The sequence below is a fragment of the Rousettus aegyptiacus genome, unplaced genomic scaffold (assembly GCF_014176215.1).
Source record: "Rousettus aegyptiacus isolate mRouAeg1 unplaced genomic scaffold, mRouAeg1.p scaffold_m13_p_2, whole genome shotgun sequence".
NCBI lineage: Eukaryota > Metazoa > Chordata > Mammalia > Chiroptera > Pteropodidae > Rousettus > Rousettus aegyptiacus.
The window spans coordinates 25230222-25254161 of record NW_023416295.1 but is presented as its reverse complement, the minus strand read 5'-3'; positions in this window follow the sequence as shown (position 1 = coordinate 25254161).

The following is a 23940-nucleotide window of genomic DNA, read 5'->3' as shown; positions in this document are numbered from 1 at the left end:
CCTCTTCAAAACCTCCTCCAGAGAAGGAATTTACCAAAGATATTCAAGTCTTTGTGTGAATTTAAATCAATGCGCCACAGTTCCAAGGAGATTATCACTTTTTAAGATTCTTCAGCAATTCTTAAAGTCTTTATTTTATTGAAGGGATTTTGGGCATTATCCAGTAGGTAGGGATACATTTTGGGAACAGTACTCTTAAAATAATATAATTCTTACTCTTAAGTTGGTCTTATTAATTATAATAGCAGCAACAATGACAGTTATAATACCACTGACTGAAATAACCATTGGAATAGTATTTATAAGGGTATAGTGTAAACCACTTATTTAAATAATTTATGTAAATTATTTCATTTACAACTTGCAGGTGAGTATTATTATTATTATTAATTTGTAAATGAAGAAACTGGAGCTCATAGAGGTTAAGTAACTTGCTTAGGATTATATAACTAGTAACTGTTAAAGAGTTGGCACTTGACCCTAGGCCTGGATGTCTTCAAAGACTGGGCATAGACTCACCCTTTGTGCCATATTGGAGAGAGCTAAGCTTTGGGGGGAGCCTCTTGAAATAGGCCAAAGGTCGTTGTTTCCTTTTTTTCTTTTTGTAGATTGTTGTGCCCTTCTTGCACAGATGGCCATATGCATATGATTGGGTGGCAGCTGATGTCTTGATTGAGTCTCCATCTCATAGAAGCAGCAATGAAATGATTCTGTTCCTGGCATCCCAGTGGAAGGACTGCCAAGTCTGTGATTGCCAGCTCATTAGCTTAGCCAGATTCTACACTGTTTATTCTATTCTGTACCTTGTCTCTGTGGGACGATACCCTTTTTCATCCACATGGGAGATTTATACTAAATGACTTTTCAGAGAAGAATTAGGCCAAAGATTAGATTTTGCACGTGCTCAACTAAACGACCTCAAACTGGAGTCGAAACAGTTTATGGTCTCAGGGACTTCATAGGATAATCAGTTTTCCCTGTCTCAGATCAAGTCCCTAAGACCAATACTCAAAATATTTTTAAAGTGGAAGGTGTCAAAGTTTGTAAAATAGAAGAGAAAGCCTGAAGACCATGCCAAGTGTTTCATTGCCTCTTGTGTTGTTCTCTGTGGGTTCTGTTGAAAGATACAGAGAGGGTCCATTTGCTATACTGCTTTACACACAGTCTGGTCCCACATGTCCTCTGCCCAAGATATAAACATGAAACCAGAGTGGCTCAGCAGGGTAATTGGGAAGCTACAGTTGCGCTTGTGTCTCTTTAATAGAGCAAGTGTGTGCTATTAGTCCAGGGCACCTTTTGTCTGTGGGCCCATTTGCAGCAACCTCATCTTTGGTCGTCATAATCACAACCCTGGTAGGGAAGGCTGATGTGGTAGAGAGAGGGAGAGGGAGGAAGAGGGAAGGGAGGAGTGAGAGAGGAGAGGGAGAGAGGGAGGGGGGGAAAAGGCTATGAATGTGGTCCTTTTACCCACTTGCATTGTATTCTAAGTGTATTCGCTTACCCCTTTTCCTTTGCTTCTATGGTGTATTTGAAATTAGTTTATTAAACCATGTAATTTGAGCATATTCAATTTCAAGTCTATGAGCCTTTCAGTTCTGGGGTCTCAGGAATGGTTTCCCTGGCAGTGCTTTCAGAGGCTACCTTAGCATCAAGATGAATTCCTACTCGACATCCATAATAGATTGCTTCCACTTAGATCTTTTCACTCACTTCATCTGTTTCCTTGGATGAGACTCCAACTGTGGATTCTTTCACTCCATCAGAGGACCTAGGAAAGAGCTGTGCCAACAGAGTTTGGAATGGAGGCAAAACTAATTTTGGAGAGCTCCAATGTGTGTTGAAAAAGAAAGCAATCAAAGGAATGTGTTGTATCACATCCCGAATATGGTCTCAGGCCCTCTGCCAGGTAGTCAGTGAATATTTTTTATGAATTTGATTTTTTTCCATTAGGAAAATTATCAAACCTATGAATTAACCAGAGAAGCACAGAGGGACAGCATGTCTGCCATTCACATAGAGCATGTTGGGGAGAGAGGAAGAACAATGGTTTATAAAAACGGGCCCATAACAAATGATTTTAATAACTCTGAGTGACTTAGTTGCTCATGGGCATGACCTTCTCAATATATTATTTATAACTTTTGTGTTTTTTTCTAATATAACATCTTTTCCCCTCTCCAGTCACAGTATTCTGTTGTCCATTTACTATGTTTTAACCACAAACTTCTTGCCACTATCAGTCACATGGCTCTAAAGTAAAATGTAGATTATAAAAGGAAACACTTTCCATGTACTTATGAAATGGTTTCCAGCTGGTCATAAAAGTGCCTCCAATTCCCTCTGGATAAAAGTGTTTATCTGCTAATGTTCAGCATTCAGGACTTTGTCTGCTCAGTTTTGAAATGGGAACATGGAGATAAAGTCAATGTCATGAGAGATTAGTATTTGAGAAACATAAAATTGGATGAAATAAATATCGCACATGTATAAGAAGAAAGTTTTAACTACTATATAGTGAAATTATACCTCCCCCAAAACAAACAGATATAAAATAACAATAACAAAAAACTTCTCACTGTGTTAGAGAATACTAGGCTTGGCCATTTTGTGATCAGGAGGAAGGAAGTTGTATATTCAGAAGAGTTAAGATTATAGGTGTGTGTGATAAAATCCCAGGTGATGTGTCAATTCTTTCAGAGGACCCCAGGTCACTGGGTGGAATCCTTGTGCGACCTTGTCTGTTAGGTAAAGAGAAGAGAACCTAGCAGGTACTCCAGATCCAGTCCAAATGCACTGCTGTGTTAGTGGCTCTGAAGGTTTTCATGTTGCTACAGGTGTTCTGGCCTTGGAAATGATTTTGGGGGCCTTAGAGATGACTTTGTGGGGCTCTGCTAACAGGAAAAGAGTTAGAGAGTCATCACTTCCAGGCAACTTTAAGGAACAAAGAAATCCTTGTGCCTGAATTTATAGGTTTAGATAAATATTCATTTTCCTTCCTCTGGCCCAACTTGCTCTTCCTGCCTGTCGCGGTAGGTTTATATCAGTTCAGGGCAGTCCAGCTTTGGACTTCGACAAGACAAATGGTGGCATCTACTAGAGACACAGTGGCGAAATCACCCTCAAAATGATAAAGCTCAAGGTGTAACATAAAGCCCAGCTATAATTTTGCTTCTAAAAGTTCTCTGATTTTGATGTATCTATCAATCAAGGGCCTACTTTTCCTTTATTTTAGCTGTCTTGGGCTAAAATGGGTGGGGTTAAGGCTCTCCTGTTTTCTATTGAAGGGCAAAGCAGTAAGATTTATGTCAGGAAGTCTTGCTGAAAAGGATGGAGTGGGCTCCCAGAGCCACCCAGTTCCTTAGCAATAACTTTTCAATTGAAATCAGGGTTGCACTTCCCAAACAGAATTCTCCAGAACACTAGTGCTTAAATTGCTAATGTTTTTGTTTGTTTTTCAACCATTGTCGATGCCCCCCCCCCCAAAAAAAAAGGAATGAAGAATACTGGGTTGAACAAATTTCAAGCAATACCTTTCTGTAGGGCATTAAAAACATTTAATATGCTAATATTAATTACACGTCTTGGAATCAATGGCTTGCAGGACACAGTTTGCAAACATCGAACGCGAGGACCTGTGGAGAAGTAGCCCATGCTAGGATGCCTGACTGTGGTCATCATTGACTTCTTGACTGCCAATGGTTAAGGAATGCTATCAGATGTCCCTAGGTGTGACAGGAGTAGAGGTGTGAAGAAGGGAGAAAGGAAGTAAAATAAAACAGAGATGTTGAGATGGTAGAGTGAACTTGATTGACTTATACTTCTGACCTGTGTGTGTGTAGGAGCAAAATTTATTCAAGGAGGAGAATTGATTCCCCTGACTCTGAATGAAAAATTTGGGTAGTTCTATGACTTTTCTGATTATAATGTTTACAATTGCTTTAAGTCTCATAATCTCCATTCATAAAGTATCTAGTTTGAAATAAGAAGCCACATTCTAATCTTCATTTAAAGGTAAGATGTCTCCCATCCCCAGGTAGGTCAGTGGAAGATTGTGGTCAGTTTTTTCTTGGTTACCTTCTCCCCTTCTCAACAGCTACTGTTTCTGATCTGGGACAGGGGGAGGAATGAGAGTTCAGGGGAATGGGATAGGAAAGTTCTTACTTACTTACCCCATCTCATAAGATGGGCGGACAGTTTACTGTTCTGAGAAAGTATAGCATGACAGAGATAATTTAGTCAACAAGCGAGAATCACCACTCCCCCAAAAGAGGTGTGTGCGTGTGTGTGTGTGTGTGTGTGTGTGTGTGTGTGTGTGTGGCTCAAAAGCAATATTTACTATTATGTCACAGATTCTGTGGTCAAAAATCTGGGCATGGCTGAACCGATGCCTCTGACTTAGGGTCTTTCGCAAGGCTGCATTCAAGGCATGGTCCGGGGCTACCGTCATCTCAAGGCTCAGCTGAGGGGTAAGCTGCTCTCGAGCTCACTCACACAGTTGGTGGCCACCTCAGGTCTTCTCTGGCTGTTTACTGGAGATGTCCATTTCTTGGCGCATGGGTATCTCCATAGGGTTTCTCACAACATGGAAGTTTGGTTTAATTCTCCAAGAGTAAGGGTTCGTTAGGCCTATGTAGCAGGTCCAAATGAAGATCTGGCCTAATGAAGTGTGGACCTAATTCCCTAGTTCCCACAAATGTAACTTCCGAGATTTCAATGGTTGCAGGAAGTACAGGGTGGCTCTCTCTGGGGCCCTTTGTTTTCCACAGTACACGCCACACAGACTTTCTCTGTTGAGGTTCTATCACTGCCATCCAAGTGGTCTTACATAGCATCCCCTTTCACGTGACCTCAGGCAGACAGTTCCACTAAGAGTTCTGCCTCTGGGTCCTGAGATGCACATAAATTTAATCCACTGCATCCCTTCCCAGACTAAACCCTCTATCCTGCTGCCAATCACGACAGCTTTCTCCAGTGTGAGTTAGGGTCCAGTGCCTTGTGCCCTGAACTGCAGAAGGGCACATCCGAAGCTTCTTAAATAGTCCCTTTAAATTTCTCTCTTGGGGCTTGAGGTGAAGGGGAAAAGCTGATTCCCTACGGTGGAGAAAATGGACCCACAGCACCATTTCTTCCCAGGACACTCCAAAAGTCCTCCTTTACTCCACTCTCTCTTTGTATCTCCAATGTGAGTCAGGAATTCAAAAGAGTTATAAAAACCAATTTTTTGCTTAATTCTTACAAAATTTTGCTTTTGGACTCTCACCTCCTTTAAAATGCAGCAACTATTACATCTTTGTGCCTCAGTTGAAACCGCATTTTTAATTCCTATTACAAAGATGTTTGAACATATATCCGAATTTCTCTTAGGTGATAATTTACCTTAGGTTGGTTTTCCAGAAGGTGAATCATTGGCTCAAAGGATTTGGAAAGACTGTTTTCATTCTAAACTCATGGTGGTTTTTCTCAAACTTGAGACTGTAGGAGAATGGCTGGGCTGACTAGGGGTGAAATGGTTGTTATGGGGAAGCTAGACCCTGTGTTAAGTGGTGCCAGGGTGGGTACTGAAATGTTTCTAGGTACCTATAATTTGCTTACCTGCTTAGTGCCAATAGTTTGAGGTTTTTCACGTTATAGTTCTAAACTACTCCCTGTACAGGAATAGTTACAGAGGGACAAGGTTCATGTTTGCAATGAAAATAAGAGAATGTTAGATGTCAGTGATTAGTGGAGATTCAAATACCGATAGTTAATAATTATAATAGCCTTGAGAAAGAGTTGAGGCACAGAGAGGTTAAATAATTGAACTTGGCTAGCAAGCGGCATAGCGTGTGTCTAACCATTGCACAGAACTATGTCTGACACTAAACAAAGCACTATCTGTTGCAATTGTGCTCAGAAGTTTTGTCACCCTCTCTTGAAGAAGACCAAAAACATTTTGAGAACTAACCTGATTTCTACGGTGGTAGGTCTAAACATGCAAAATGCGGACCGTAATCTAGTTGGATAGGTACTGGCTCCATCTTGGTGGTATCTGGCTTTGTTTCTCTCCCCATGGATGCGGAAGTGGAACACATAGCACGGTTGTGTGTGGTGCTGAATACCTGCTCAGTAAAGGTTAGTTTTATGATTGAATGAACGATACAGTCTACACAGATGATGACACAAATGCCTGTTTACCGCATGTATGTTTTCTATCTCATTATTATCTTCAATCATCAGAGCAACGGTATAAGCTAGAGAGTTCCCCTGCACTACAAATGAGGAGGCTGAAGTTTAGAGTAATTAAGGGCTTTATCCTGACTGAGGCCATACAGCTAGTCAACCACAGATGCAGATTCCAGACCACATCGATCATGCTCTTCTGTTCACCTAATGCCTGTCACTTATGACTTATGAACCCTTACAAGAGTAACATTAGTATTAGCTTATGTATGTCCCTTTAAAATGGTCCACTTAAAAGACCTAGCCAGTTTACCCCCATTTAGATTCCTCAAACTCCAGTCTTGCTATTATTAAAGTATTTCCTTGGGTCTCCAAACTGATTTTCATATCCCTTTTATTAAAATTAAATTAGAATAATTTCTACATAATTCAGAACATGATTGGCTTTGTTAGAAAACCCTGTAATTGAATTTTTCTCACATGACATCTTTCTGATTTAATTATTGCATTCTGTTATATCCTCTCTCTAAGCACAAGCTCAACAGCTCTGTGGGGAGACTGGGAAGAAGTTTCTTTCTTCTGCCTTCTGAAGGTGAAGGTAGTTAGCATTGCAAACACATATGCCTTGACTTGAAGTCAGAGGACCTGAGTCCTTGGGCTAGCCTGCCTTTCACTAGAGTGGGAAAGTATTTTAACTTTCGATTTTCTCTTACACACAATGGAGAGGTGTGACTTGGTCAGGGAAGGGGTTGAGGTGTGCCTAGGGCAGACTTCACTAATCACTCCAAGAATTCCTCCTGCAGATTCTCAATGCTATTCTCCAAGCAGGTTCTATGGATCTATTGGAGATAGCACCTAACATGAAAGCTAGTCGCTGTCTTTGGTAAATATGAATGCTCCTACACAAGCCTACTCCTAATATTTGTTGTCTGGGGCAAGGGTACAAATGGAGGCCGTATATCATATATCTAAATATTTTAAAATTATAAATCTAGTTAACAAACCTTTAGATAATATATGTTTTACGCTCTTACTTTGAAAAATATAGCTTCATTATAAGCTGAAATTCTTCTACTCCTCAGGGTTCCATGTTAGAATATGGCAGGATTGGGAGAACCAGCACTTTTCTTCTAATACTTGCAGCCAAATTATGAAGGACCTCGTGTGCAAGTGTGTGGATGCCCCAACCTGCATATCTAAGCTCTACCCACAACGGTGTGAACGGCTGCGCCCTAGGCCCTCTCACGCCTAGGTGTGAGCACCCCAGTGGTACAGACTACCTTCATGAAGACCACCTTCACAATTTGGGCAAAGGACTGTACAAGGCTATTTGGGCAGGGTATGCTGGGATCCTGATCTTGGGCAGGTTGTCGATTTCAAGCTGATTTATGCTATAGACATTGCAGACTTCTCATCCTCTGAAGAAGGGGCACCTCTGAAATAGGGCCAGAGTGGGCTCTCTAAAGTGCAAGGTTCCCTGTGACCTGTGTGTTTTCCTCTAGACACCACAAGAGTGAACTTATTCTTCTCACCATTGGTCATTTATGACCTCTTAAATAGTCATGACTCCAAAATTTATATTTCTATATAAATCAAGGGAGTAGAGAGTGTCACAAAGGTAGAATGGTCAACAGAGTTAAATGCAGCAGTGAAGTCCAGTAAGCTAAGTGTTGGAACATTCCCACTGAGACTAGAAATATGGAGGTCATTGGTGGAATTAGAATAGATGCTTATTCAAGGGACTTGAAAGGCGATGAGAGGTCAGAATGTGGAGGTAGATAGTGAAGAATGTAAGTGTAATGAGTTCTTAAAGAAGCTTAGCTGAGAAGGGAAAGGGCAGTAGCTAGAATGGGACTTTGCGGTAGACACACACGCACATATGTATACATATATATAAATTGAAGACATTAGAGAATGTTTATTGGCAGAAAGAAGGCGCGACTAGAGAAGGAAAGATGAGAGTTACAAGAGACAAGGGATAAGTTACAGTGCAAACAAAGGACTGGGTTCAAGAGCACAGGTAAAAGAATTGACCTTGAACCAGAGGTGAGATGATTCATTTTCTGAAAGTGGAGATAGTGGCCAATGTGGGCAAGTTTTTATTTGGTATGTTGAGGCAGATTGTGATTGCGTTATTTATTTATTTTTATTTAATGAGGAGATTAAGCATCACGAGAGTGAAGGGAGAAAAATGTGGCTTGAGGATTTAAGGAGAAGTTGAAACTTTGGAGTAACTGTTTAGGAAAGAATGAAGGAGGTTGCCGATCAAGACAGTTAAAAGAATTGACCAGTAGCACAAGGGCAAACTGAATTTGTTGAACATGAATGCCGAGTGGCAAAAATCTGCAAGGCTCTGTGATTTTTTTCCCCAGAAGAAGTTAACAGCTCAAGTAGTGGGAAGAGGAAATAGTCTGTGGAAAGGACCCAGGGTAGGAGTTTTAGTGCTTATGTGCAAAATAATTAGAAGAAACAGATGTGCAAGAGAGTGAGGGGTGCGGATAAGAGTTAGGTGATCCACTATGGGCTATAGGCTTGGGGGCTAGATCGAGAGAAAAATAATTCCAGCAAGGGGTCGACCAACTCTGAGAAGTTGCAGTAATGGAAGACCATATGCAACTGGAGTATGGGTATGAGGGACCTAGATGGTAAGGAAAATCTTGGATATGGGTGCTCAAGCTTTCAGAGGTGAAGGAGGTTGATGCCGAGACCCTGGGTCACTGGAACGAATCACTTAGGTGGACTGGAAGTGCACAGTTCAGTTGAGGAGACCATGGAAATTTGATGCCAAGGTTGATTAGATTTTACATGTTGTAATTAAAGGGTAATACAGAGCTTGGAGAAAAAGAGAAAAGCTGAAAACAGCATATGAAACTCTCTCCTTATTTAAGACACAAGCCCGCTGGGCATGTTATTCACTCTACCTTTTCATTTCTATAATTACAGAAGAAGTGGAACACCATGAGGATATGGGAATGAAAGTACAAGGAGAAGGGGGGTGGATTGAGAGGATTACACTTTGGCTCCTGTCTGAGGCTAGCAGGGATGCATGTAGGTTCTAAATGGGATGGTGTGCTTGGTCAAGGTCAGACTAGGGAAGCTGGGCTGGCAGGTTCCACACAAGCTCAGCAGCCCTGAGAGTTGGGAATGTTGAGATGGGCAGTCTTGGAAGACTCAGTTTTATGAGATTCGTTCCTGGAACTGGGATTTTGGGGAGAGTGGGAAAGGGAGGAGTGAAGGGAATTCACGTTTATTGATGCTCTCTGTTAGTCACTTCACACACTTTCATTTAATTCTCATGACAATTCTGCAAAGGAAGTGTGTTTATACTCATTTTAAAAATACATCAGCTTGCTGTAACATGATGTAAATTTCTATATGAATTTCAGATTTTTTTCTTGAATTCCAAAACTAGACAATGCAGAAATAGAAAGTTAAATAATACATAGAAATAAAAGTCAAGTCAATAAGCAATATAAACTTCATAGTTGCCTTCGGTTTCTAGACAATATTTTCTTGTACCTTTCCTGTGTCCTTTGTTTAATCTTGGATTAGAACCTATCTGTTTTATCATTTGACTGAATTCAAAGCGCTATTTTTAACCTTCACCAATACCAATATTCAAATTACATACTTTAAAGAGTCATTAACTTCAGATTGTCTCTCCCTGGGGAGGCAATTGTGATGAACTGGAAACACTAGATTGAGAATTAGAACCATGGATTCTGATTCTGGTCCTTACTGCTGACAAACTATGGTAGCCTGGGCAACCCACTCATCCCTTAGAGTTCCTATCTTTATAACAAGGATAATGATACTCTCGCTGCTTATCTTCTGGGACTGATGTAACTGAGACGGTGTACGTGAACTGGTTTTAAAATGCTTTGCAGGTGTTAAGGACGTGATCCCGAGGCAGGGGATTTCAGAACCACCTACTTTATGTCATGCTTCAGACAGTGTGCAATACTGAGAAACAGGTTCGCATATGTTTATCTGACAACTTTGTGGCCAAATGGATTTCAGAATGAAGCAGAGTTTTTACGATTTTAGAAAGGAAAGATAGTGCCCATCTTGCATATTATCGAACCCCCTCCATCGAGTGCAGCACCTTATAATCTCACACATAAATATTCCTTTAACAAGATATGACCATTCACATTAAGAATGATAAATAAAGATGATAAATAGCTTGATTTTCATTCAGGTCGGTATAATAGGCTGAATAATGGCCACCCAAAGATATTAGGTCCTAATCCTTAGAACCTGTAAATGTTACCTTATAAGGAAAAACAATCTTTGTAAATGTGATTAGATTAAGGATAATGTGCTATTTTCTTGGATTATCTAGTGGGCCTTATATGTCACCAGACGTACCGTTATAAGAGGAAGGCGCAGGGTGATTTTGATACACATGAAGGAAGAGAAGGTGGTGTGACCACGGAGGCAGAGATTGAAGTGATGCAGTCAGAAGCTAAGGAATCCCAGCAGCCACAAGAAGCTGCAAGAAATAAGAAATAGATTCTCCCCTGGAGCCTCAGGAGGGAGTGTGGCCTTGCTGACACCTTGATTTTGGTCCAGTGAAACCGATTTTGGATTCTAACTTCCCAAACTGTGAAAGAATAAATTTCTGTTGTTTTAAACCACCAGGTTTGTGGTAATTTGTTACAGCAGCCACAGGAAACTAATACAGTCAGGTTGTGCTGCCAAATGACTTATGAAAAAATGCTGACTTTTTAGGTTTTTTGAATTTGGGAATTGCAAATAAGAAATTGTGAACCTGTATCTAGGACGGGCACTCATGTATCTTTCAATGTGATTGTTATGCTATCGGGTTCATTCACAGCTGATCAGAATGGTGGGGAGGGGCCAGGAACCATTGCTAGCAGTTGCTAACTTTGGGGTATGTTGGGGAGGGTGTCAGGGTGGGCCTATCCAATAGCAAATTTGAGCTGTGAGTACATGGTGTTTCACCTAAGGGGCACAGCAATATCTCACCATAAATCAGGCAAATGGCTGGCTTCAGGGATTTAAGTAGCAGGGTGTCTCTAAAGGAAGGTGATTTTCCAGAACCCAGGTAAATAGGCTTAGCTAAGGGAATTTGGGTATCAGGTAGCAGATGAGGATCAGGGCAAGGGCTAGAGCATCAAAGATCATAGATTACTATAATAGAAATAGAAATAATAAAGACTGATGAAAAGGCTCAGTTGTATCAGAGCATGTGTATGTGTGCACGTGTGTGTGTGCACGTATGTGTGTGTGTGCACACGTGTTTGGGAAAGAGGAAGAAGGAGGGGAGGGGAGAGAGAGAGAGACTGGTGGAAGTACTTGGGTGAGAGAGGCTCTTTATTAGAGGGCATCTTGAGGTGGGGTGGGAATGACGACTTGGGAATAATATGGGTTCTGCCTGTGTCCTGAGCCAGGCTATCGGCAAGGAAAACTCACATGAACACTACAGCGGTGTGGCTTGGGATGCAAAGCAGGACCCTAGGTTAGCAACGAAGTACTTGTCATGAGCTGGAATGACAGTAGACTTGATTCATATGTGGCCCAAAGAGAGAGCTGCTGATGCCTCAGAGTACTCACACCAAGATGCACCAGGAAACTGGAGTGAGTAGGATACGAGGGGGAGGGGAAAATGAGGGGGCCCAGCAATAGAGAGCCACAAGGCCTTTGAAGGGAAAATATATGATCGTGGGGGTGGAGTGGGGTTGGGGGGCTGGGGAGAACAGATGCAGACGTTGTCAAAGTCTTTGTCTTTTTTTGTTGTTTGTGTGTTTTAAAATTAACTTCCTGATGATAAATTGGTCCTTGTTTCATGACATAACTGTCAGTCTCTGATGAAATTACTTAAAATCTCCATTTTAAAACTCATTCAGTTTATCTGCAAGTTGTTGAAAAATCGTGATTTAAACTGAATGGCCAAACACAGGGCCTGGTTAGGTAAACCATGGGCATCTATGCAGCCAAACGTTTTACAGCCATTAAAATTGTGTTTATAAAGAGTTTCTAGAGGACTGGGGAAATGTTTACACCATGATGGTGTGTGAAAAAGGCAGGATACAGATTGTTTACAGACTACAAAAAAACCAAAACTATGCATGGAAAACAGTAGGAATTCCATTGAACTATTAATACAATGATAGCTTCTGGACAGTAGGACTGAGTATTTTTTTAAAAAATCATCTTTCTAGCCTTCTATGTTCCAAATGATCTGTGTATCACCTTTTCTTTTACTGTTTTTTTTTTAAACATTATTTTTGTAATAAGAGGGACCCAGGAAGCTTTCCTTTTTGAACGAGCTTACACCTAACTTTCTTTAATTTAATCCAAAGCATTTTGTGTTTCAAAGGGCAATAATATCTAACAAGAAAAATGGTATTGTACTAAAATTTTCAATTATATAAAGTCTAGATACAAAAGGCAAACATAAATAGGACCCCTCCCCGCCACACACACAATAAAGCCTAAGGAGAAACAAACTTATTTTTTTTTCTCCCATAAAACCCACTGGCAAGAAACTGCAGGTTGTGGGAAAATACTTGGAGAAGATCATATTGTGGTGAAACATGGCTTTAATTTTGCCGTTTAAACTCTTTTGCTGCAGGAAGAGCCTGCTGTTAGAGGTGGGTGTGGTAGAGGAGAAGCTGCCTCTTCTATTCCTGCCTGAAAATTTCCTCCAGGGAGTAAATCCTTCAAAATTCTTCTCAGGCATTATCTCTTCCAGGAGACCTTTCCATAACCCTGAGTGTCTTTCCTGCTCTCTCAATACCCTGCGCATGCCTCCATTACTCTGCTTATCATGTGACATCATTTCATTGATGAGGCTATATAAAAGACTCAGAGTGGCAGAGAGCGTATTTCACTTATGGTGGACCTCATAACACTTAGCAGAGGCGCTGACAGATAGTAGGTGATTAATAAATGTTTGTTAAATGAACGGAACAATTCTCTCAAAGTGTGAGAAACTGTATTTAGCTTCCTAGGGTTGCCATGTCGAAGTACAATAAACTGGGTGGCTTAAAACAATAGAAATTTATTATCCCCCCCCCCCACCACACACACACAATTCTGGAAGCCAGAAGTCTAAAATCAAGTTGTTGGCAAGCTCGGTTCCTTCTGCAAGGCTCGGAGGGAGGGTTTGATGCGGGCCTCTCTCCTAGCCTCTGGTGTTTGCTGGCAATCCTGGGAGTTTCTTGATTTGCAGCTGCATCATCCACTCTCCACTGCTATCTTCGCCTGGTGTTTTCCATCCGTGTGTGTCTCCTCTGTGTATCTGCGGCCTGTGTCCAAACTTTTCTCTTCTTATAAGGACACCAGTCACCCTGGATTTGGTATGACCCTAATTTAGTTTGACCTCATCTTGATTACATCTAAAGACCCTCTTTCCAAATATGTCACATTCATAGGTCCTGGGGTTAAGGACTTGAACATATCTCTTTTGGGGAACAGAAGTCAATCCACAACAGAAGCTATAGGGAATTTGATATTGAGTGAAGTAGCAATACCAGCTGTTGTACCCAGCATAACGACTGGGTAGAGAAGGCACCTGAGATGCTATGAGCCCTAGTTAGCCAGGAGTAGAGGAACTATTTCAGCCTATGGCAAAACTGGGAGGGAACATGGAGCGCCAGGCAGAAGGGTACTAAAAACAAGGAAGGAAGAAACTGAGTTTTAGAAATTGGACATTGTGCCAAGCATGGGGAGACAGGAATGTCAATGTAAGAATGGCCAAAGTGGTAAAGAATTTTTATGAGATTTTATTTGAGCCAAAACTGATGACATATGCTGGGAAGCAGGATCTCAAATGCTTATCAGAATGACAGTTTGCAGCTCCTTCTATACATTTGGAATTAAGGAGGGAATGTCAGGAAGATCATTTGAAGGTGGGAGAAAGCAAGATGGGATGAGATTACAGGAGTTAAGATCATAGGTTTTTCGAGGGTGGTTTGAGGGGTCTGAAAAGAGATATTTCAAACTAGTGTTAAACCTAGATGCACAGAAACAATGGACAGGGCTTGCTCAAGGCAAGGATAAACCTTTTACTAAAAAGTTATATGCCTTGGGCATGACTACTCACCATGACCTGTCCATTTAGGAATTTATGATCCAATCACCCTGTGAGGTGACTTTCCGTAGAACCCCTTTTTATCCATTGGGATTTGGAGCTAGTGGGGGAGAAGAACAACTTGCTGAAGTCTACCAAATGACTTCCATCTTGTCCTAGGCTGTTTATCACCTGCATATCTGGTGTTCTTTGGCTTATAGTATTTTACTTAGCATCTAACCTCAGATACACATCATGGGTTTTGGCACCTGATGACGTAGGAAAGAAAAAGTCAAGCATTTTTTCTCCTAGGAGTCATAAAAGAAAAAAGTGTTGGCTCTATGTATCATAACAGGATCTGTGGAAAACATACTGAACACTCTGTAATTGTCCTAATCATGTATTTTCTGATAAATAAAGCCCGTAAGGATTGATAACATATTTTGGCAGAGATTAAATTCTCCTAAGTGGCTATGTGATAAATTTTATGTGCAACATATAGCTCTGGGGTCTGAAGAACTAAAGAAGACACGCTGTTATTTTCTGTTGGCACTAGAATTTAAAACATTTATTATTCATTATAAAAGAGCAATTAATAATAACAAAATTGGAAATTATCTCAGTAAATGAATATCCCAAAGTGAAATAGTTCCCATAAGCTATTCCTTTGTGAGAGTCATTTTTCCTGAAATTTCAAATGAACTATTATTAACTGTTTAATCTGAGAAGATTATGAGACAGAATCTTAACATTTTCATAAGAAACGTCAAACCTATGTTTGTGATCCTTTACTATACATTTCTGGTCCAAGAATATCTAAATCCATGGATAGTTTATCACTTGAATATCAGACAGAGAAAAGAAAAATTAATGGGTTGAAATGTTTTTGCTTTGATTAGGGCCAAATCTTTTGAGTCATTTAGCTGAAGTAAACATATTACAAGTGGAGGAGAGAGACAAGGAGGAGGTGGCATGTAGGAATGCTGAACCAAAAGAAGGGCGAGACTTGCGATGAACAGCTATCAAAGTCCTAGTAAAGACTGTTTGCTTCTTCCCAAACTCCTGAATAGGAGATTGGGTTTGCAGAAGCAAAAAAGATGAGAGCTGGGCCTTGTCAAGTGCAACCAGGATTTTCGGTTACTTCATGCATGGTTTAGGTCTGTTTTGATAACTAAGCATATTTTTTCTGTAACCCAGGCAAAAAAAGAAATATTTGTCCTTCTAATGGCACCGGACTGGATTGTGAGATGGGCTCTGAGCATTCCAGCCTCAAAGATAATTAAGACTCAAGAAGTTTCCTTCTTGAGCAAGAGTTCAAGAAAAGTTTATACTGACTTTACAATTGGCTCCAACCAAAAGTTTCAGCACCCTTTTATTTAAGGTATTAACTTACTTGATCCCTAGTTCATACGTGAAATTGGCTAAGGAGAAAGGGGGCAACATGAAAAAAAGATTTTAAAAATGTGGTTTTTAAACTATGCCTGGTATGCTAAAATATTTAATTCTTGAAAACTTGACATTTAGAGCAGAGGGTGGTTTTAAATAGAGGATGACCAGCTGGCTAATTACATGTTGCCAACATTTCCCTCTAACTACTTGCTGGACGAGTCCTGTTTATGTCAAAGGCAGACTCTGTCCTTTGCCCTCTTTCATGGCCAAGAAACGGAATGTCATGCATTTTACATAACGTGAAATGTCCTGGTGAAACCCAGAGCAACAAAGCCTGCTTCACTCTCTTGGGAGGCCAAACGAGGCGAGTGGTACTAGAGAAGCAGTTGTGGAGAAGTTTCAGGACAGTCTGACAATTTTGAACAACTAACATGTCAGTATACCACCCTAAACATCTCCTTTTAAAGAAGATAATTTCTTATCCTTAAAATACTTTGTGAAGCCAAAAGCTACTGATTCAAGGCTAGGTTTTTCAACACGAAAGCAGAAACTGACTTCTCGTGGTCGCATCTGCCTAGCTGGGCCCTATGAGTAAAGTGAGAGTTGAAGTAAGCAATGTTGATGAGTGTGAAGTGGGAGTAACTTCTCATTGTGTGATTTTTAGAAGAACAAGCCTCCAGGGACCTCTGAGGTGGATCGCTCAAGAGCCAAGTATAGAATTGATAGAGCCTTGAAGAGAATGATGTACAAAAGTAGAAAGGGAATGAGAAGCATATCACCTAAGGCAATTCGTAAGACGCTTATCGAAGAGGCCAAGGCCGAAGAGGCTGACTGTAGTAGGAATAGTTCCAGGCAGGGACTAGTGGACAATAAAAATGATAAAGGGTGTAGGATCATAAGAAATGGTGGAGACTGTGTCAGACTTCAGAGTGCATATCTGATATAAAGGCATTTAAATAAATAAAAAAGTCACACCATGTTGACCAAACAAAACATGTTATGAGCTGTATTTTGCTCAAGGGCCACCAATTTGTAACTGCTACCTAGTGAGAGCTCAACATTGAGGGTCTGAATTTTGGGGCTATATTTGTCTTTTGAAAGAGGCTTGCAAAACTTTTATATTAAGGGAAAGCTATTTTCTAAACTTTCTGTCACGATTTAAAATTATGTAATTCTTTTTTTTCCTCTGTCCTTTTTCTAATGTCATGAAAGGCAGGATATGTCTTAGAAGGAAAAAGTTTGTCTTGGAAGGAAAAATTTCATCTTGGACATTATTGGGTGCTGCCCTTCACTTCCTCGATGAATAGCTAGGGGTAAACATTCGAGGATCCTCCTCCATCATCCCACTCCAAACTCAGGAATTATCAGCACATCGCTCTTGGCCTCTCCTTAATCCTAGGCACACTCTTTTCTCTGCTGTGTCCTCCCCAAACCCCAGCGGTACCATAAAGGAAGCAAGCCATCATAGCAGTGAGTTTTAAGTCGATTTTGTGAATGAGGCCGGAAGTTTTTGTTGATTAGAAGGAAAGATTACTTTGTTGCTTTGTGTAAATAAATCAAAACAAATTCCTCTTAAAGTGGGTGCCCTATGGGGAGAACCTTGAATGGATAAGATTTACAGTTGGGATAATAATATTTAGCCAGGGAAACAATAATGGCTTTTTCAATCCTCTAGGACTCTAGAGCCTTATATTTAGACTTCTTACCTTAAGATTTCTCACTACATTCCTCAATAGGGATATTATTTTAAAAAATACCTTTAGTATACAGTATGTCTTTCTTGAGCACTTCTGAGGCTAAACATTATGGGAGCTCTATGCTACTGGCCTTAGCCTACCCTTGTTACCATTGCAGTGTTTCCCAGGATGCACTGTGGTCAGGCTGGAGTTTCTGGGCAAACCTTTCTCTGGTTGGACTGCAGCCTTGGGAACCACTGCCACAATCAGACATAAGCTTTCAGACTCCAAGCTGCTGGAGCAAAAAATAAGGCTAGCCAATAGTTAGTTCCTAGCCAGCCACATGTTGTGTACTAAGCAGTGTGTATCTAAAAAGAGAAATAGAAATATGTATCAGATGGCTGACACCAAGAAGAGGGCCATCAGTCTAGTAGTCGTAGAAGGTTGGAAAAGTAGATTGGAGCCAGACTATGGAGGTAGCTTTGCTAGCTAGACAGTTCAAGCATTTTCTTGGATATAGGGGGACCTTGAAAGTTTTTGAACAGGAATGAGAAATAGTGGAAGAGACTTTCTAGAAAGCTTAATATGGCAGACGTCAGCAAGGTGGTTCAGAGGAGTGAGAGACTAGAGGCTTGGAAATCAAGCATAAGAAGTCCAAGTATTAAACCATCTGGACAATAGCGACAATGGCATACTGAATTATGCTGATGAAGAGTTAACATTAACTGTGTGCTCTCTGTGTGCCAACTACTACTGTATGTACTGCATAAGCATTAATTAATACGTGCAACAACACTTCGAGGTAGATGTTATTAAAAACGCTCTTTTTCAGACAAGAAAACCGAGTCTCAACGCAGAAGACAGTTTCTTAGTGTTACCTGGTAAGGAAGTGTCAGAGTGGGAGTACAGACCAAGGTGGCCTGGCTGCAGGGCCCTCACCTTCAACCATACACTACACTGTCTTTCTCTGCCATTGTGGTGAGGCTGGGACCTTGCCTGGGTATCACTTGGTATCACTCTTCCTCATTGTCTATTATGTTTGTGCACAGAACTCTACCCCAGGTGGCATGCTTGCCCAGGTGTTGACTTCAAGTCACTGCAAACACTTGCCAATGCTTGCATTTATTTCAAAGGATACTTGTGAACAAAGAAGAAAAGATAAGGCACAAATACTATAAAAATATCCCTGTGACTGCTCATGACATTGTAAGAAGGAAAGAAATTCAGTTCTTCCTGCCTTGTTAATTTCCATTAGATTCTAACGATGTTACTTTCCCGGCTTCTTTGGCCCTGATTCAGTGGTTTTAGGATGCATTTAATTCCAAAATGGAAGTTTTGGAATTTACCTGATGTCAAATTGGTGTTTTACTGGCATCTTTTAGTCATCATCAGATGAGAAAAATTTGTTGTGAACTCACACTGACTACACATTTTTTTTCCAAGCTACCATGAAAGGTCCCAAAACATTTTGAGCTTGTAGATTATCCAGGCCAAAACAGCTTTGGAGGAAGAAAACCAAGAACAGATGTTTATCATTTAAATTTCTTCTTACACCATTTTTACAAATTAAAAGCTTAATGTAGATTCAACCAGAAGGTGGCCTAATTAGATCATGTTTAAATTAAGGTAATTCCATGTAGGCTGCATGGAACAATTTATATTTTTTTCTCACCATGAAACTTTTCTATATAGAGACAGCCATGAATTTTGAGAACACTAATTTTGGCTAAGGCTCTGGGTTTATATATTTACCTTTTTTTTTTTTTATACTACTTAATAATAAACACTGCAGTGTTAGAGAAATTCTGTTGTAGAAAAACAGACTATACCTTAATTGTAGACCTATTTACAAATGACTGTCATATTATGTAATAGAGGAACTTACACACAGATTTGATTCAATATCAATTGAAACAAACATTTATTGAGGACCTGATATTACTTAATCCATGTGATGCAGCTTTATTGCTAGGTTGGATTTACTGTGCTGAATTGTATCAAAAATAAGTTGTTTACTGTTTTAGCAGGATGCCCTCTGGTCAAGTCTAGCTATACTCTACTGCATCAGCAGATTGACCTATTGATTAACTGTTGAGTCTATTTTTAAGTTTAAACTTTGGCTAGGCAATGATTGAAATGGATTTATTTTTGCAAATAAGCAGATTATAAAGGCAAGCAGATTTAGAAGGACTATTGAGAAATCTTGAAACCATTGTGTTTAGAAAGTTAGCCAAAAGTCTTGATTACATAAAATAAACATTTAAATCAGAATATCTGCACAATAGAGGTTCTCTGATTGTTAACATTTAAATATACATTAATGAACTTGTTGGGTTTCTGTAAAAGCATGTTACCAAGATACATAAGGTTAAGGTTATTAGAAAACTTATGAAAGTAGTTTTAAATTTTTAAAGGAATTCTTATTTGATTTAAAATGGGTCCAGCTTTCATCAGAATTGGTAATAAAAGTAAGACTTTTTTTTTTAACAATAGAGTTCAGCAAATCTTTCAGGCAAAATTTAATATTTAGGTCACTCTTCCTAATAATATTGGTTTTGTAGACTTGATATCGATCGAGAACTAAGAATTCTATTTCTGTGTAGGAGCTTTAAAAATTGATTTCAAAGAATCAATTTTTTAAAAGGTAACCTACCCCATATCCACATTTCTTATTAAATTTTATTCGATATTATTTTACGGTATTTTATTTAATATTTTTCTCATAGAACTGAGGTTTTTCTTTTTATTTAAATAGTAAAATTCCTTAAAATAGGTTTTGAATAGATGATATGTTAAATACAATCTTTTTAAAAAATTTTAAATATATATAATATGCAAACATCTTGTAATAAAACATTCAGATAGTATTGTTTGAAAGATCCCCTGCCTCCATTCCCTTCCCCAGACTACCTCTGGCTGCAGGTCTAGGCCTGATTCCAATCTTCTTCTTAAGTGTTCGCATACATGTACAGCTATATTGGCACATAAAAATTATAACTTTCAAGTTTACCTCTCATGTTTCAATTCTATTTTTATAAAATTCATTTTGTTAATCAGTAACAGACATAATAGGACAAATAATGTTTATCTCCTCCAAATAGTTAGTAGTAAATTAACAGTTGAAAAAACTGATTAAATAAATGCATCTCATTAAGGAATCTTTTCTCTGGCCCTATTACCCCTGTTCAGAGTTGAGTAATTCTTTGTTAGTGTCCAGGGGAATGTAGGAGATGTGCCACACTCTGTTAGGATCATTAAACAATTTGTTTCTGTCCCACATTATTACTTTTATGATCAGAAAGAATAGGGTGCTTAAAAGTCTTGCAGAGGGTCACCTGAAACAGATTTTTATGACCTTCAAAGATGCCCTCTCTTCTTCTCCTCCTGTCTGTCTTGCCCTCTCTTTCACTGTCATCCTTTTCCTAAGTCTGTTGGGTAACAACGCTTTTTGTTGATTTGAGGGATAAACCATACATATACTTTACAAGCAAAGACACATTTGCGTAGTGGGTTATGCCTAAACGCCAGTGAGCACTGACTTCCTGGTATTGTGATACAGTGAATTCTGTAGTCAAGAGATACTCAAGTTTGAATCCAGCACTCATCTCCTTTGTGGTCATAACAAATTCCTTAATCTAGGTTTGAAATAGACACAAGCATTGGCAAATGTCTTGAAGTCAACACCTGGGGAAGACTGCCACCTGGGGCAGAGGTCTGTGTACAAACATAATTGATAATGAGGCAGAGTGATACCAGTGGTCCCAGGCTGGGTTCCAGCCTCACCATGATGGCTAACCTCAGGTTCTAGCCTATTTCAATAAAATTGGGGTAATAAGATCAACCCCATATGACCATTGTGAGGAAATAATAAATAATATATGTAAAATTTCCTAGCATAATTTCTCAATAAACAGTTGTTATTATCATCATAGTGTCAGCACGTGCCTTGTGGAAAATCCTTTAAACTTTAAAATCCCAGTAAATCTTGATCAATAGCTTGGCTTCTGGGATGGTACTTTTTGAATTTGTAAAATATTTTGTAAGGAAGTGAAGAAATAGGGATCCAATAAAAAGTGATCCCGGCAATTCACTGTGTAAGATATTTTGAATTAGATAAAGTTCGAAGGGGGAAGTGCAAAAGTTTATAGTTCAAAATCAAACAGCTGCCATGCAAGATAGGGAAAGGTGGACATTAATCCAGTATGGCAGCCCTGATCGAATTAGCTAAATAAGTGCTGTTAATTTATAAAACCAATGAGATAGTGGGATGTGTGAAAGGCAAAGGGCAGGAAGTGGCCTGTCATCTTTTTCCCAGCATTGGTCTGACCCCAGCTGTGGCTACTTTGTGGCTCCCCTTTACGGAGGATGTGGGGGAACTGGCCGAACTCCAGAGAAGATTAAAAATAAAATTAAGTCTTAGAAAATAAAGGCTAAGAAGAAAGGCCAAAAAGCTATGGGGTTATTTAGCTTAGAGGGTAAATGTTCAACAGATTTGAAGGATCATTTTAATAAAGATATTGTTTCCCATCTTCATAAATAAGAGGACAAGAGGCAAGAAGCTTACGTTGCACTATAAAAGGTTTTGGGCTGTGAGAATTATTAATAAGGAAGCTCTCAAGGCTCTTACTGGTGACTGCAGAGAAAATGATTAATATACAACTATGGATGTGTCCACTCATTTCTATTTACCTGCAAAGGAAGAATGAAGATGCTTTTCAAATACCAGCTTTTGGATTGTTTTGAAAACAAACAAGTAACTCTTTGAATTTAGTGTTTCCTATCTAAATCCAGTTATTAATCAAAAGTTTAAAGGTATAGATGCAAATTAGATAGGTTCAGGATTTACTGAAACAAAGCCTTGGCCCATTATGTTGGTTTTGGATAACACCAGTTAAAATGCTCTTTGAGACTACATTTATTCACCACATCTCGGGGGAAACACGTGGTTGTGACTTTTAGGAAGAGTCCAATAAACTCCAATGTATTGTCCATGTTATTGCACAGGAAGACTGCAATGAAGGTGTTCTCTGTCTTTTATTCATGCCCTTTGGATGGGGACAGAGAAGGTGGGACCCAGCAAGTATTGTGAGAAGCAGTCTCTGATCAGGATGTGGTCGTGTCCAAGTGAGAGAGAGAGGAGCACATCTGCTTTGGTAAATATGTGGTTCATCAATGATTCCTGCCATCTTCCAATTTAGGTAGGTGGCTGGTGGCCGACTTCAGTTTGGATGCGTCCTCTGCTATTAAGTGAGGCCATATGTGGTAAGGATCTCAAAAATTCAAAATAGCTTTACTATCATGTTCCTTTTTGCCTTTGCATCTACCGCTCTTTCTATTATCATTTCTGTTATTAATTTTCAGTTACATTGGTAATTCAGAAGAATATATTTCAAGATCTTTCCACATTAGGATATTTAAACTACTGCTGCTCCTGGTTATAGATATATTGTCATTTGTTTTTTCTATTATTTTAAAATTATTTTAAAGGTGAGTGATAATTGTGGAAATCAGAATAATCTAATAATCTGGATGGGTATTGATTACAGGTGGCATGTGGGGATGTCTGGGGCTTTTAATTGTAAATCTGGGTCTGGGTACTGATTATATGGATGTATACACATCAAAATCGTCTACTTTGTATGTTGTTATATACTTTATTGTATGTAAGTTATACCTCAATAAAAAAGTTCAAAAATGTGGTTAAAGCTATACTTTAAAGATATTATAAAATATTAAATTATATTTCTGAAGACAGGGATGTAGAAAAGGAGAGTTGAGAAGGAAAGGAGCTAACTTTTATTAAGTACCTTCTATCTTGTAAGCACATTACATAATTTCTCATTTAATTATCAACAACTCTGTGAAGTGTATTCTTATTTTATTTCTGTAGATGAAGAAGCAGACTCAAAGGGCAAAGACATTGCCCAAATTCACACATACTCGGTAAGTACCGTAGTCAGAAAAGAAAAACAAGAAAATTATCTTATTTGGAGAATAAACCTTTTTCTAGACCGACATATCATAAAATGAAATAATATATTCCAGAAATAGCATTGCAGATATTTCTATTGAAATAGTCATAATTCACCCTGAACAAAACCTTTTCTTTGTCAGGTCATAGATCTGAACTTGCTTTGTGAATTTGCCATCATCAGGAAACCATAACAATGTCAAAGATAGTAGATATGAGGTTAGACCTGGCTATCTTGTTCTTCGTTGCAGACAGTCAAAAAAGAGTGCAAGGTTTTGTTTAGCATATGATGTATACTCTAGTAGGGACAACATAAGTCTGCACCTTTTATTTATGTCTACTCTAGAGGCAACAAGGAATAAAATATCATTAACTTTGAGGGCTTTTCTAAGGTATTTTGCTGATGTGTAACCCACCTTCAGAGCCCAAGTATCTGGAAGAAAAATGCTGTATATTCGTGTTTTTTTTCCTTCTTTTCTTTTACTCTCCCCCTGCTCCCTTCCTTCTTCTAACCAGTGATTCTGCATTTATGAACTAAACACAGATAAAAAGGCCAAAAAGGCATTTCCAGCTTTGCATGTATTATAATACACCTCTGAAAAATCAGATCAACTAAGAAGCATGCATTGTGGACTCATTTAATCAATAATATAAAGAAACCACATTATTACCTTAAGTTATATGAGTTAGATTGCTGGCAGATG